The sequence below is a fragment of the Silene latifolia genome, chromosome 2 (assembly GCF_048544455.1).
Source record: "Silene latifolia isolate original U9 population chromosome 2, ASM4854445v1, whole genome shotgun sequence".
Lineage (NCBI taxonomy): Eukaryota > Viridiplantae > Streptophyta > Magnoliopsida > Caryophyllales > Caryophyllaceae > Silene > Silene latifolia.
In genome coordinates this window covers 73,604,419-73,619,816 of record NC_133527.1, presented here as the reverse complement: position 1 = coordinate 73,619,816, position 15,398 = coordinate 73,604,419, and the positions used below count along the sequence as shown (strand labels likewise).

The following is a 15,398-nucleotide window of genomic DNA, read 5'->3' as shown; positions in this document are numbered from 1 at the left end:
TTCATTTTGTTGGTCACTCATCTGTATCTGCTTAGTCAATGATTAGATCATTGACTTCAACTCAGCTAACTCACTAACTCCACTAGAGGAAGCTCCTTGATGTGGCGGTGGAAAGGATGGAGGCTTTTGAAAGCCTTGTTGAGCCTTATGAGCAGAAACATAGGCTTGCTGCTGCTGCGGAGGAGTAGGATTGAGCACATTCAGACTAGTCCACCTCAAATTGGGATGAACTGCACTTTGATTATTACAATAGGAACCTCCTCCTTGCCTATATTGCTGAAAGGCAAGGACTTGCTCCTTCTCTGTTAGACAGTCAACAGCACTGTGACCGTCATTGCTCCCGCATCTCTCACAAGTAACGGCTTATTGTCTAGTAAATAAGTGAACCGTCTGTTGATCACCAGCAACTTGCAATTCTAACTTATCAAAACGGGCATTCATGGCATCCAGCTGAGCCACAACTGCATTATCAACCGAATGAACTGTCTGAATGCCATCCCTCGGGTTCCCATACTCAGCACAATGGGTCGCCATCTCCTCAATAATGCCCCATCTCTTATCATCATCATTATTCTTTTGAAATCGTCCATTAGATGAGGCGTCAAGTATAGCACGGTTGTCATCATACAACCCATTGTAGAACTGGTTGCACAAAAACCACTGATCAAAACCATGGTGAGGAAGAGACCGCACCAACTTCTTAAAACGACACCAAGCTTCATAAAAATTCTCATCAGGTGCCTGCTTGAAATTTGTAATTTTTCCTCTGAGCTGATTGGTACGTTGTGGAGGAAAATACCTTTTGTAAAAGGCAAGGGCAAGAGTCTCCTAGTTGGTGATACCGGCTGCAGTATGATCCAGATCAGTGAGCCACCTACGGGCTCCGTCGGTCAAAGAGAAAGGAAACAGGACTTCCTTTATCTTATCCTGGGTTACTCCCTTAGTGGCGTGAATGGTAGAGCAGTAGTCAGTAAATACCTCCATATGTTTTAAAAGATCTTCACCCGCCACACCCCGATATAGATTATGTTCGACTAAATTAATGTAGGACGGTCTAATATCGAAAGTATTATTATCCTCTGTCGCAAGCCTGAAACATTTAGGGATCGAGGCAGTTGTGGGCTCTGAGTGACTTGCAATGTTAGGTATCTTTACTGGCTTGATAGCAGAAACAGAGTTGTCTTCTTCACAAGATGGATCTTCTACAAACAGAAAGTGTTGTAGCTCAGGTTCAAAAGTACTCAAGTCTTCCTTTTGAATCTTTCTTTGCAGTCTGAGTCTATGCTGAAAAGATCTCTCTAGCTCAGGAACAGCAGGAACTAATTCTGACCTGTTAGACTTGGGCATACACAACACTGAAAGAAATAAGTGAGAACTGTCTCAAGGAATAAAAATTCACAGAGACGGATAGAGATAAACGAAACGATCAAGACAAATAGGGCTATTGCCTCCCCGACAACGACGCCAAAATTTGATACGGTCGTTTCTGTACCGAAAATAATACCTAAATATACTACCGGAAGCTAGTGATAATTAAGGTCGATCTCCACAGGGAGGCAAGGTATTTATCTGTAGTCCATCTATCTAAGTCACAAATGGGGGTTTTGTATTTGATTTTCTAAACTACTGAAGGTTTAAAGGCAAGAGAAATAAAGTAAGAGCAGTAAAGTGAGAAAATGTGATAAAAGTGATCAGGTAAGAGAGAGTATGTCAGGATTTCGGTTCACCATGGTAATCTATCGACTCAGTTACAAATACCCTAGACAATCTACTGTGAGAAGGGCATGTGAAAGGTCCTTCGGGTCCGCTATCCACCCTAGAATTCCACTAACTTAACTTCCGTCCTCATTAGGTTAGTCTACTGTTCATAGCAGGTCTGTTTATTCCAATCTTCCGATCCATGAACAAAGTTAACCAAATTAATGTAATTAATTTGGTGTTACAGTTAAGTTAATGTAATTAATTTGGCGTGCACTCAACTAAATAGGTGTTACAGTTATATTGTCTAGTCTATTCACTAAGTTAATGGGGACAGATTCTCACATGTAAATTGTCTAGTCTATTCAATACATCATCACAATCCTACCATGGATCCCCTAGTCCTAACATAAAGAGAATTAGCTACTCATGTCCTTGGAATTAACAATAATAACAATAGTCATGATGATGCTAATAAGAGACATAATTAAAGAATAACAATAAAGCATAAACTAAACAAGAGTAATAATAAAGGAACAAGAAATTAATGTAAACAAAGTATTGAGATTGAGAAGGAAGGAATGATTATAATCTAAAAGAATCCGGCGTAAAGATCAATCAACAAAGCAAAGTATGAGATTAAGCAGTAAAGAGTGTTTAGAGATATAAAGAGAGATAAAGAGTTGTAAAGCAGAAGTCCCTAATGACCTAATTACGTCTCCTTTATATAGGGGAGCGATAATTAACATAAATAAATCTATCACGGATTACTAAAACCCGTGTAAACTAGCAAACCCCTCGATCGAGTGATTTCAGAATACTCGATCGAGGTCTTCTCCAGCAATTGTACTCGATCGAACACTTTCGCTTCTCGATCGAGTAACTCCAATAAAGCACATATCGATCGAGTACTTAGAATAACTCGATCGATCTCCAAAGTATCTCGATCGAGTGATTTCCACTGACATCAGCCTTCAACTGGTCTTTGACAGCTTCATATGACTTCCCTCACACATCCAGATGCACAATCTTGCTCCAATATTTCCGTCTCCTTACAATGCATGCTAAATGGGACGAATAAAGGTCGATTCCGCTACTTTCAGGTCCATTTCTACAATTAAGACAAAACAAACCAAAGTAGCCAATTCGGGGCATTTTGCAATACAAAGCGATACAAAAGGCATAGAAATGCGTGCAATAAGAGGCTAAAAAGTCTATATAAAATGCACGTATCACACCCAACTCCAGATCATGTGTCGGATAGTTCTCCTCATAAGGCTTCAGCTGTCTAGAAGCATAAGCAATCACTTTTCCATTCTGCATCAGTACACTACCCAACCCATTCTGGGAAGCATCTGTATACACCTTAAAGTTCTCAGCTCCCTTCAAGTAAAGCTAAAATTGGAGCTGTGGTCAAACGCTCCATTAAGGTTTGAAACGTCGTCCCACAACTTTCATCCCAACGAAACCTGTTCTCTTTCCTCATCAAAGCTGTCATAGGTTTGGCTATCTTGGAGAAATCTTTCACGAACCGTCGATAGTACCCTGCCAAACCCAAGAAACTCCTGATCTCAGCCACATTCTTCGGTGCTTCCCACCGAGTAACTGCTTCTATCTTTGCAGGATCCACAGCAACACCCTTCTTAGAAATCACATGCCCTAGAAAAGAAACCTCCTCTAACCAGAACTCACACTTAGATAACTTTGCATACAACTGATTGTCTCGCAAAGTTTGTAACACTGTCCTCAAATGCTCCTCATGCTCTTCCTTAGTCTTAGAAAAGACTAAGATATCATCGATAAAGACCACAACAAACCGATCCAAAAACTGGCTGAAGAACTGGTTCATCAAATCCATAAACAAGGTGCATTAGACATCCCAAATGGCATCACAACATACTCATAGTGACCATACCTCGATGTAAAAGCTGTATTCGGTATGTCCTCCTCCCGAATCTTCACCTCATGATAGCCCGAGCTCAAATCGATCTTAGAAAAGACCGCTACACCATTCAACTGATCAAACAAATCATCTATCCTCGGCAAAGGATACTTGTTCTTCACTGTGACCCTGTTCAGCTCCCTATAATCGATGCATAACCTCAAACTCCCATCTTTCTTTTTCACAAATAAGACTGGTGCTCCCCACGGTGATGCACTAGGTCTAATATATCCCTTCTCAATCAGATCATCCAGCTGTTTCTTCAGCTTCTCTAACTCCTTAGGACCCATACGGTACAGTGCCTTAGAGATTGGCCCCGTCCACGGTTTCAACTCAACACTGAAATCTATCTCCCTCTTCGGTGGCAACCCCGGTATCTTCTCTGGAAAGACATCTGGAAACTCTCCTACCACGGGTATATGTTCACCTGTCGGACTCTCCATACGATGATCCCTCACATGGCACAAGATCAACGGACATCCCTTCCTCAGGTAAGACTTCAGGGTCACTGCTGCAATCAACTTAACTTTGGGTTTGACGACAAACCCACGATAAGACACACTAATATCCTTAGTACCTCTCAAAGAAACCCTCTTTTGATGACAATCTACCTTAGCCTTGTACTTACCCAACCAATCCATACCAACTATCATCTCAAAACCCTCCAAAGGAAACTCTAACAAGTCCACTGGTAGGTCAACCTGCCCAACTATCATAGACACACCTCTATACAACCGCCCACAAGGTACAGACTCACCCGACGGTAAAAAAACTCCCTCGTTTACAGACTCATATTCACTCAAACCCAACAGCTTAGCATGACTCGATGATACAAACGACTGTGACGCTCCCGGATCAAACAAAACAAAGGTAAAGACTCCATTAACAAGAAAAGTACCGGTGATAACGTGAGCATCATCCTCAGCTGCCTTCTTCTCCATCATGAACATCTTACTACTGGTCTTCTGCCCACCTCCTTAGACAGTACTAGCTGAGGTAGACGGCTTAGCAGCCGACCCCTGGTTGTTGTTGTTCATTGTCGGTCTCTAATATGAATTACCGCCATTGCGGTTAGCCCCACCATTGTTGTTAATCTGACCACCCTGGTTATTCCACGGCCCAGCCTGTTCCACTCGAAGCTCCTCAGGACAATGTACCAGATTCATAATATTCTCCATCTCCCTATGCCAATTATCCAGTAGGATTGGCGACCCAGTTCCTAAGTACTCCTTGGGATTAAATCTCGCTATATGAACACTTATCTTGGAGTGATCCGGCCCTGTCTCCTTATCTTTTCCCACTCTCTTCAAAGCCTCAGTAAGAGCATCTTGGTGGTCCAACATCTTAACTATCTCATCAATGCTCATGTTTTCGACAGTAGCATACAAAGCGTTTCTTTTCGGCGGCATCTTGGAACAATATAAGAAAAGGGTAAGCATGAACACACATCCCATATCTCAAAACACGAAAACAACCTGAACAGCACCTACTCGATCGAGTGCCACAACCCACTCAATCGAGTTGAGGTCACTCGATCGAGTTACCCACTTACTCGATCAAGTGCCTCGACTCCAGAACCTGACCAGAAAGCTCCCAAAAACGTACTCGATCGAGCCAACCACACACTCGATCGAGTTGACCCCACTCGATCGAGTGCCCTATCCTACTCGATCGAGCGCCCAAAAATAGACTTCTACCCAGAAACGGAAAACCACCTACTCGATCGAGTGAAACCCACTCGATCGACTCACTCACCTACTCGATTGAGTGCCCCCCACTCGATCGAGTCATGCAGACTCGTACCCTACCCGACTGTTCAAACTCACACTTCTAACTATCTATACTCTTATGCAAAACGACAAACAACAACATATATATATGTATTCTTTGTATACTCAAACAAAGGTAACTTTCTTCCGTATTTCTAACATGCCACGTTATAAATCAAATATCATGCTTTCATGCCTTCAACCAATCAACATATAAAATCACATCATCATCATTATTTTTCTCTACACACCTCTCATCCTCCACATGTATGCATCCACCGATTCATACCACACATTACTATATAGATACACAAATCATAAGATAAACACATAGCGATCCCGACACACACTCCATGATGACCGGTTCAAAATTGTAGGGCGAGTTCGCAACTTTAGGACGTCTCCCAAGCCTTTGCATTAGCTCCTACAACTTCTACCCCGGGTTCATTTTAGTTTGACTCCCTATGTTCATTAGGTTCATTGGTTACAGGTTTCAGGATTGTCGCTCTGATACCACTTTGAAACACTCCCATACTCCAAGTGCCATACCAGGACCACTTAAGGCATGTAAGTGCTACCATCTCGGTTACCCGAGGCAATGATAATCAAATGACAAAAAGGAAACATACTTAAATAGTAATAAATTTTAAGTGATACAAGCCAAGCTCCAAAACTTGTTAAAAGGAAATACAAAGGTCCTCAAAACTGTCAACTACTAAACAACTACAAATGTTCGACACAGCGGAAGACTTCTAAAACTGCAACGTGGTGACTCATCCCAGCTATCCTAAACGCAGCATCTCATACCTGCTCAATAAATGCTCACCACCCCCGAATGGATCACCACAGTTTTTAAAACATTTAAAACGGGGTCAGTACTAATTACATAAAAACAACAGCTGATATGAAACCATAATGTAAACAACTCAAACACACAATCTCAATCTCCACAACTCCACCCTATCTCCACATATCTGACTACACACTAAAGTGTGTAGCCCTGCCAGTGTACCCATCGTAACAAGTACTCCTCGCCGCCAGTGGGGGACCGCAACCATTCCCACCTAAGCCCCGCTCATCTCCATCGAGCGATAAACCCATGTTCATTAATGTGCACATCCCTTCTGTGGCGGGTTCCACAGAAGGCGAATCAAGGGCGTGAAGTCACTCACGCAAGTGACTCCACTCAGCCAGGGACGCACCTTGAAGATCACAGACAGTTATCAATCAATCATCGTATACAAACAACACTTACCAATAACTGATGCCAATACGACAAAAGAATCAATCAACAACAACGACAATAACATAAACACCAACAATGCCATATAATTAATACTGAGTAGGGAAACCCTACCTGGAATGCAAACACCATAGACGGTCTTAGAAGCTACCAGAATCTTTCCTCAACGAAACCTCCTCCTATAGCATACATACATACACTTATACCACATTCACACAAATCACCCAAAACCCCCAATATCACCCAATTAGGGTTTCAACCAACTTTAACAAAACATTATAAAAATTATATAAAAAGCTTACCCTCGACATAAGGATCACAACGGCGTAGAGAACAAGATGATCCGACACGCCTAGCCTTGGGGATTTGTTAACAATGCAACGAAAACAACTTACGTAACTCCTCTTCTTCTCAAATAGGTTTTTAGAATGTTAAAAGAGATTAAGAAAAGTGACGGTCCTCTTTTTAAATTAATCTCGCATCATTAACAAAACCCGTCAATCTCAGCCCATAAAACTCACTTACTCGATCGAGTAAGTCACTTACTCGATCGAGTGCCCCTTACTCCATTGAGTGTCACACTTACTCGATCGAGTACCCTACAGGCAGTCTACTGTTTTGCGTCAAAAACTACTTACTCGACAGAGTAAGCCCCACTCGATAGAGTACCCACAGGCATAGAAAACCGTAGTATTACAAGATGCAATTTAGCACTCAATTGGGGTCGAAGTTGGAAGTTAGATTCAATTACATGTGAATACCAAGTAAATAAATCATACAAGATAATAAGAAATATTACAAAGGAATAAGAAATAAATTACAATGGATATTTGAATTTGCATCATACACATGCCCAAAAGAGTTTTAGAAATAAAAGAAAAGAAAAGAATAAATGAAATAAGGAAAATTAGAAAATAGGAAAAATAAGGAAATTGGAAATTGATTTAAAAAAGGAAATTAAAAGAAATTAGGAAATAAAATAAATTAGGAAATAAAAAATAAAGAAGTAAAAATAAAATAGAAAATATGAATTATATGAAAAATATGTCGAATTATGGTGATAATAAGAATAATAGTTAATTGAAACCTAATTAAAAGCCTACGTCAAAACGAGAAGAGTTCAGAGGCAGAAGCCATCCCAGAACAGGCGCAGCATAAACTGCGTCCTCTGGAAGAGGCGCAACAGTTTATGCGACTGTTCTCGAGTTGGATTCTGACTTGGAAAGTCAGACCCACGGGTTTTTAATGTTCGTTAGTTATTTAATGTCGATTATTGGTATATAACTCGAGTAGAAGTGATTTAATCATATTACATGCATATGGAACCGTCATAAAGCGATAAAAGACAAACGAAACATTATAAGTTATGGTTATTCTACGATGTCGGAATTTATTTATATACAAAACTTGAACTAAAAACGGTAGAAAGAAAAAGAAAACAAAATATGAAAAATAAAGAGAAATATGTACAAAGACGAATTAAAGGGACTTGTTATGGATAAATCGAGTCTCTAAAATCCGGGTTTGAATATGTGACGAAAACCCGCAAATATTAATTATAAGGGATTTAAGCCGAAAAACGTTGAAAAAGATTTATAAAAACTAATTTGAAAATTATTAGGCGAAATAAGGGAAAGAACGAAGAAAGAAAAATAAAAGATGAAAGGAACAAAAACCCGAGGAAAAAGAAGAAGTGCAGCAACTGAAGGCAGCCTCTGGAAGAGGCATAGCAGCAGATGTTGCGGCCTTTCCAGAAGGCACATCAGTTAATGCGATTCTTCCCCACGTCGTTTCTCTGCTGTTTCAGTCAAAGGGTTTGAAAAGGTTATTAAAAAACGGTTTTGAGCATGCTTATGACATAATTTCTTACATTAATTACAATAAAATAAAATACATTAAATAAAATTGGGATTTTACACCCTCAGACTTACATGTTAGCGTCGGAGATTTAACTAAATCGGTTTTTAGTGGTAACTCGACTCGATCTATGCAAATATGAAAGTGCCCTTGAAAAAGGATTTTAAAAGATTGATTGTGTAGTGGTCAAATTGGTCGGTCATGCAAACGTGACTCGTACTCAGAATGACCTGAGCTTACGTGGTCGATTGATCAAGCACGTAGGCATCAAAAGCTTAGAGCAAGGTCTAGAATGCAAAGAGAGAAGAGAATGGCGGACACTCGCGTGAAAAATATGTGAGGCGAAGGCCTTTATTTATACTAATCACACAGAGGAATTATGGTAAGAATAGGATCCGGAAGGAAAGATCCGGAAACAACCAACTTAGGTTGAAACACGGAAACTTGTACAAAAAGAAAGCCTTGAGAAAAGGCACAACAGGTGCTGCGTCCCTTAGAAGAGACGCAGCACTTACTTCGTCCTTTCTCGGGTAGGGTTCTTCTGCGCGAGAAAACGTGTTTGACAGCCTGTCGTATTTTAGGCATAACTTTCTCTACAAGACTGGGATTAAGGTGATTTCGGTGGCGTTAGAAAGCTAAGAGAAAGATATAGAACTTTCTGCGAAATAGGCCAGACCCAAAAAAGTCGTTATCACCTCGTAAAATGGGCCTAAAGGTCAGGTTATCATTTTAGCTAAATGAAATGCACATTTTGTAATGTAAACTTTAAGTTTAGCCCAAAGAAGTGACATGGGACTCAAAATGAGATATACCCATAACATTTAATGACATCCTAACCTTAGGTAGACAAGCACATTGCTTTTTGACTCGGGTTTTGACGGTTTTAGGAAATGAAGACGGTTTTTGACCCGGACTCCAAATGTACTCTAATTACTGCCATAACGACCGTAAGGACACCTAGATGACAACCAAAGGGTAGACACAACTAATATGCAATCTAATGTGATAGAGATTTCCCCAACTAATATGCAATTACCAAATGTAGACAAAAGTACATGTATCAAGGACAATAAGGGTGGCAAATGGGTTAAAGAGATAGAAATGGTTTGTGCCAAAGCAAGTTATGGATATGTGGAGCTAAGACGGTAGTCGCAGCGCTAACCAAAACCAAAACCAAATCTTAAAATAACAAATGAACCTAACTTAGAGAAATGATCTCAACTTTACAACACATGAGAGCGAATGAAGTACTCTTCAATTATGCATTAGACTCTAACAACCATCCTTTTGATCCTTATCAAAACCTAATGAAGCAATCAATTTTCTTTTCTTTTCTTCTTTTTCTATTCTTTTCGATTTTTTCTGTCTCTTTTTTTTTCTTTCTTTTTCTTTTTCTTTTTTCTCTTTTGCTTCATATTTTTCTTTTTCCAACACAAGGATACAACACACTTGCTAAATAATTATACTACACCCACAATTGACAATAATAGTCTCAATCCCAACCGTAGTAGTAAAATAGACATGATAAATAAGCAACTGCGATTGTCCCGAAAAGGTAGGCAAATTCTCGGATTGTAGCTAATAAATGTAGGATATAGAACAGCTACAAGGGTTCAAACAGGCTAACAAAACAAGGTAATGTATGGCTTATTTGAACGGTAAGAACCGCCTTTCCTCATGTACTTAGTCAAATGAAAGCAATAAAAGTATCAAGAAATCAATGTCACACTTATGCAATTTGATATTACATATTCCACAAGGAGAAACCATGCACACTCAAGCCTAATTGACAATGAGACCAGTTTATTGATGTTCCTGGCCTTGGAAGCTCTATAGACCTCAGAATTTAAGTAGTTTACCAACATAATATTGTCAAATCTAATCAATATAAGGCATGTCAATACAATTAAGACTTGAATTATGAGCTTTGTTTCCATGGCTAACGGGTCAAAACAATGTACATGAACAACTATATGGGATTCAAATGCAAAACAATGCAATTTAACATCATTGTTATTAAATTCACCAAGACTCGACCTAAAACAAAGGAAAACCATGCTTTTGTGTTTTGATATTTTTTAAATTTTTATGGATTTTTTTTAAATAGCACACAACATAATTAAAAGACACGGCTGAAATAAATATTCTCCCCCAAACCTATATGTCACAGTGTCCTCATTGTGACCCTAATAGCACAGCAACCACAAAAATCCAACAATAGCAACCTATAGGACACTACTAACAAAGGAAAGGGGGAAAGAAATAGATAATACAATATAAGAAGGTATATGGGAAGAGAATACCGGGTAAGAACATAGAAATTCCCCCAAACCAGCTACAAAAATAGGGGAAAATAATCAATCGCTTAAGTCCTATCATCGTCTGGCTACGTCACTTACCCAAAAACCTGGTTACTCGATAGAGCCTGCCAGCACTCGATCGAGGAACCTTCATGTCGAGCAGATTTCTGTATTTAAAAACAATGCCATTCAAAGCACAATCAATACAAGTTAAAGCTCGTAACAGTAAATCAAAAAGTAGCGCATGTGCTACACACAAGCATAAGTAGCACCAATAAATAGTCCAAGAGAAAATAAATGACAAATAAAGTTCTTGCTCATCAAACTCAAAGTCTAATGTAAAATATGAGCAACGTTCATTGTTCTTCAAGTCATCATCACTTGGTAGGAGATAGGGCACTTCATCCGTCATAGGAACTTCATTAAAAACTTTGATTGGCACCTCTTTGAAAATCTCAGCTTCCAAAGCATCCAACTCAGCTTCTATGTCAATACTCTCATTATTATAACTGCAAACCATCTCAGGAGGAGGTTCATCTCCATAAATCAACCTCTCTATCTCATCCACTTCTTTGCTCCATGGATATGACGCAGCAGCAGGGGCGTCAGGTGGATTCCTGTCAAAACACAAAGCAAGACAATCATCAAAAGTAGGATCAAGAGCATTAATCTTATGACAAGAAGCATTTAAATCAGGAGGACATTTTAAAGCATTATCAAGAACAAATCTAATAGTGTCATCCCCAACTCTCAGTGTGAGACTACCATCCCTAACATCTATGAGTGCTCCTGTCGTGTGAAGGAATGGTCTTCCAAGAATGATGGGCACTTGAGAATCCACAACCATATCCATAACAATAAAGTCAACTGGAATGAAATACTTCCCTACTCTAACTGGCACATCCTCTAAGACAACTAAAGGCCTATCCCGTGTTTGATCCTTTTTTCACGTCAGTCCCCTTTTTTCGTCTTTTAGCTTATCCCGTGTTTGATCCTTGCAAGTCTCTTTCTCGTCATCGCTCAACTCGAGATTTCCCAATCCCTAAGGATGCATATAGGGAACCTCATCTTCATTAATGGGCATGTCCGGACCTTGATAAGAAGTACCGCTCCTCAAAGAAATAGCGTTAACTTGCTCATATGCTTGTTTACCTTGAGGAGGAAGACCGGACTGTTTTGAAGGATTTTGAGCCGCCATTTGAGCAACTTGAGTATCCAACATCTTGTTGTGAGCCATGAGTTCGTAGATTTGAGCCGTTTGCTTTTATTGCATTGATAAAGTTTGATGTAAGAGGGCTCTCAACTCGGCCATCTCATTATTAGGGGCTTGAGGAGGAGGATGAATTTGTTGAAAACCTCCTTGATTTTGCCGAACAAAGCTTCCTTGTGGTTGGTTAACAAGATTAGGAGGAAAAACATAAGTATTTTGCGGCGGGGCTTGAGCATAAGCATTCTGACTCCTTTCAGGGAAGAAGTTAGAATAAGGAGTACCATGCTTAAAAGATTGGAAGGCATGAACTTGCTCAATGGTACTCAAACACTTGGCCGCAGTGTGGTCATCTATCCCACATCTCTTGCAGGACACTTCTGTGGGGTAATATCCGTATAAGACCCTTTAAATTTAGGACTATAACGTAAATTTAACATGTGAAATATGGTCATAAACGAAAAACAATGAAAAACGATAAAGCACAAGAATTAACCTTCGGTCCTAGTGCAATTCGGCAATGAGAGATCAAAGTAGACCTCCTCCTAATTGTTGCACCCAAGAACGTCTGAGAATATGTCCTTGTGCTAGAAATGTGTTCTCTAATTGCCTTACAATATTGAGAGAACTTGATGTGAGTTTTTATCAGATGTGATATCTAGGTTTCAGAGAGAAAAGATCTCCAAAACCCTAATTTTCATGTAAAAATGAATCCTTTGGTCAAAAGGAGAGGGAGCCTCTCCTTTTGTTGTCTCGGTCCGCGGGTCATGAAAGGAGGGAGTGGGCTTTCCACTTTCTCCTCATTTTTAACTTGTGGTCCGATCAATTCCGCTAAAATGTATATGACGGGTTTTATTATAAACTGTCATCGGTTATCGGTTATTAATACATCGACTAATAACACGGATTAGTTGAAATATTAATACATGTCCGACAAAGACAATATTGTATAATTAATTCAATATACATTAATCAAATATAATCGTTTATATTTAATTTACGAATTAACTGCTTAATTCGCCTTAGCCCATTTTATTTAATCCGTATTAAATAAAATATCTCAACATCACGTTTGACTAATTACTAGTCAATAACTCGGACTAACTGGTTAGTCAAAATTGGCATCAACATGACTGTATTTTCATACTTTCACATCTCTCAAACGTATCCTATAGGTGTGACTTTTAGGGACCAGTTGATCACCGCCATCTGTATGACAATAACGTCAAACTTATCAAGCAAGCCAATCGTTATTGATAAACGTGGATCAACTGATAATAATACCAAAAGTATGCCCTTTGATCCTTTTAGAGATTTATAAGTCCTTGCACTAACTGTTAAGGACACCAGCCCCAACAAGCTCCCACTTGTCCGTACAAGTGTATGTGCAATGACGTTATCCGCACTAACTGGAGGACACAGCTCCAACAAACTCCCACTTGTCCGTACAAGTGTATGTGCGATAACCGATTCTCATATTCATTTAAAATTTCTCCCACTCAATGTAAAACAATTTGCAGATCCGGATCCGCAAAGGTCGTATTCTACAATCGATCTGTATCAAGAGTGGTTTCCCCGACTAGAGAGTAACTTAACTGATAAAACGAATCCGTATCCGAGCATGGCCATGCATTTCGATTCTGACTCCTCGAGTGGCCCCGAGAAATATCGAGTACACGATAAAGGCTGAATATTTCCTTCAACTCGACTCCTTCCGATCTAAGCACAGCATGAAATGACCCAGAAAAAATCAACTTGGCCCCCTGTTACGGATGACTGTGAGAAAGAAACCAAAGTCACCCAAAATCTGCCGTAGTCTCAAGAGACAGTCGATAGTCAAAAGAATCGACTCTTAGGATCACCATGGAGGTCCTATCCACGACCTGGCACCGAATGTTATAAAACATTTAGGACTCCACGTCGATGTCACAATTGTGTCCTACGAGATATCCGTATAACTCGTCTCGTGATTGGTCGATCAACCGTTTGACTTATGGCTTGTTGAACCCACCATCAACCAACGTCACAAAATAATTGCCAGAGTTATCAGCTCATGTGGGCAATTAAGGACCAAAAATATAATGTTTGTTCAGTTCACTTTGTGGTGTTCAAAATTGTCGTACAAATTCCACATGAAAAACAAAATATATAAATATCAAAACGATGATGTCGTATGGAGTACAAACGAGAATGAATCTAATCCATAAAAGGTACTACAACTCAGGAACACGTTTAATTCCCATGGAATTAACATGCCCTTCATGCTTATCTTGTCGTAATGGTTTAGTGAGAGGATCTGCTATATTATCATCTGTAGCAATCTTTTCTATCACTACTTCCTTTTGCTCCACGTAATCTCGGATTAGATGAGCTTTCCGTTGTACATGCCTAGATTTGTTGCTAGACTTGGGCTCCTTAGCCTGGAAGATGGCACCTCTATTGTCACAATAGATGGTGATCGGGTCATTCGAACTAGGCACTACAGATAGTCCATGTAAGAATTGACGCATCCATATCGCTTCCTTTGTAGCTTCAGACGCGGCATAGTACTCGGACTCAGTCGTAGAATCTGTTGCAACAGTTTGTTTGGAACTCTTCCAGCTGACTGCAGCGCCATTAAGAGTAAAAACGAATCCAGACTGAGATTTCGAGTCATCTCGATCCGTTTGGAAGCTAGCATCTGCGTAACCTGTTGCGCATAGCTTTTGAGGGCCTCCATAAGTCAATGCCCAATCTTTAGTCCTCCGTAGGTACTTAAGAATGTTCTTGACAGCCACCCAATGTGATTCACCTGGATCTTTGTTGGAATCGACTTGTCATACTCAATGCATATGCCACGTCCGGACGTGTGCATATCATGGCATACATGATTGATCCTATAGCCGAGGCATAAGGAATCCGTGTCATGCGCTCTTTCTCTTCCGGTGTCTCGGTGCTCGAGACTTGCTCAAATGCACCCCGGAGCCATAGCAAGAAACCTCTTTTTGGAGTTAGTCATCTTTGAATCTCTCTAGGACTTTGTCTATGTAAGACTCTGGCCGAGAGATAACATCCGACGTGATCTATCTCGATAGATACGGATGCCCAAAATTCTTTGTGCCTCACCCAGATCTTTCATCTGGAAATGGTTTTTCAACCATACTTTCACCGAAGTTAAGAGAGGTATGTCATTCCCAATCAGGAGTATGTCATCGACATACAATATTAAGAAAGCCAATCTTGCTCCCACTCGACTTGATATAAAGACATGGTTCCTCGACCGATCGAGTAAATCCATTTTCTTTAATCACTTGGTCGAAGCGATGATTCCAACTCCGAGATGCTTGCTTAAGTCCATAAATGGAACGCTTAAACTTGCACACTTTCTTAGGATTTTCTGGAT

At 40.0% G+C, this 15,398-nt stretch overlaps 1 non-coding gene across 1 annotated transcript; it reads left to right on the top strand.

The window, feature by feature from the left end:
* Positions 1–667: 667 nt before the first annotated feature.
* On the top strand, positions 668–773 carry LOC141644995 (small nucleolar RNA R71). The gene has a single exon (XR_012544593.1). It is a non-coding gene; the product is annotated as a small nucleolar RNA R71 (small nucleolar RNA).
* The last annotated feature ends 14,625 nt before the right edge of the window (positions 774–15,398 follow it).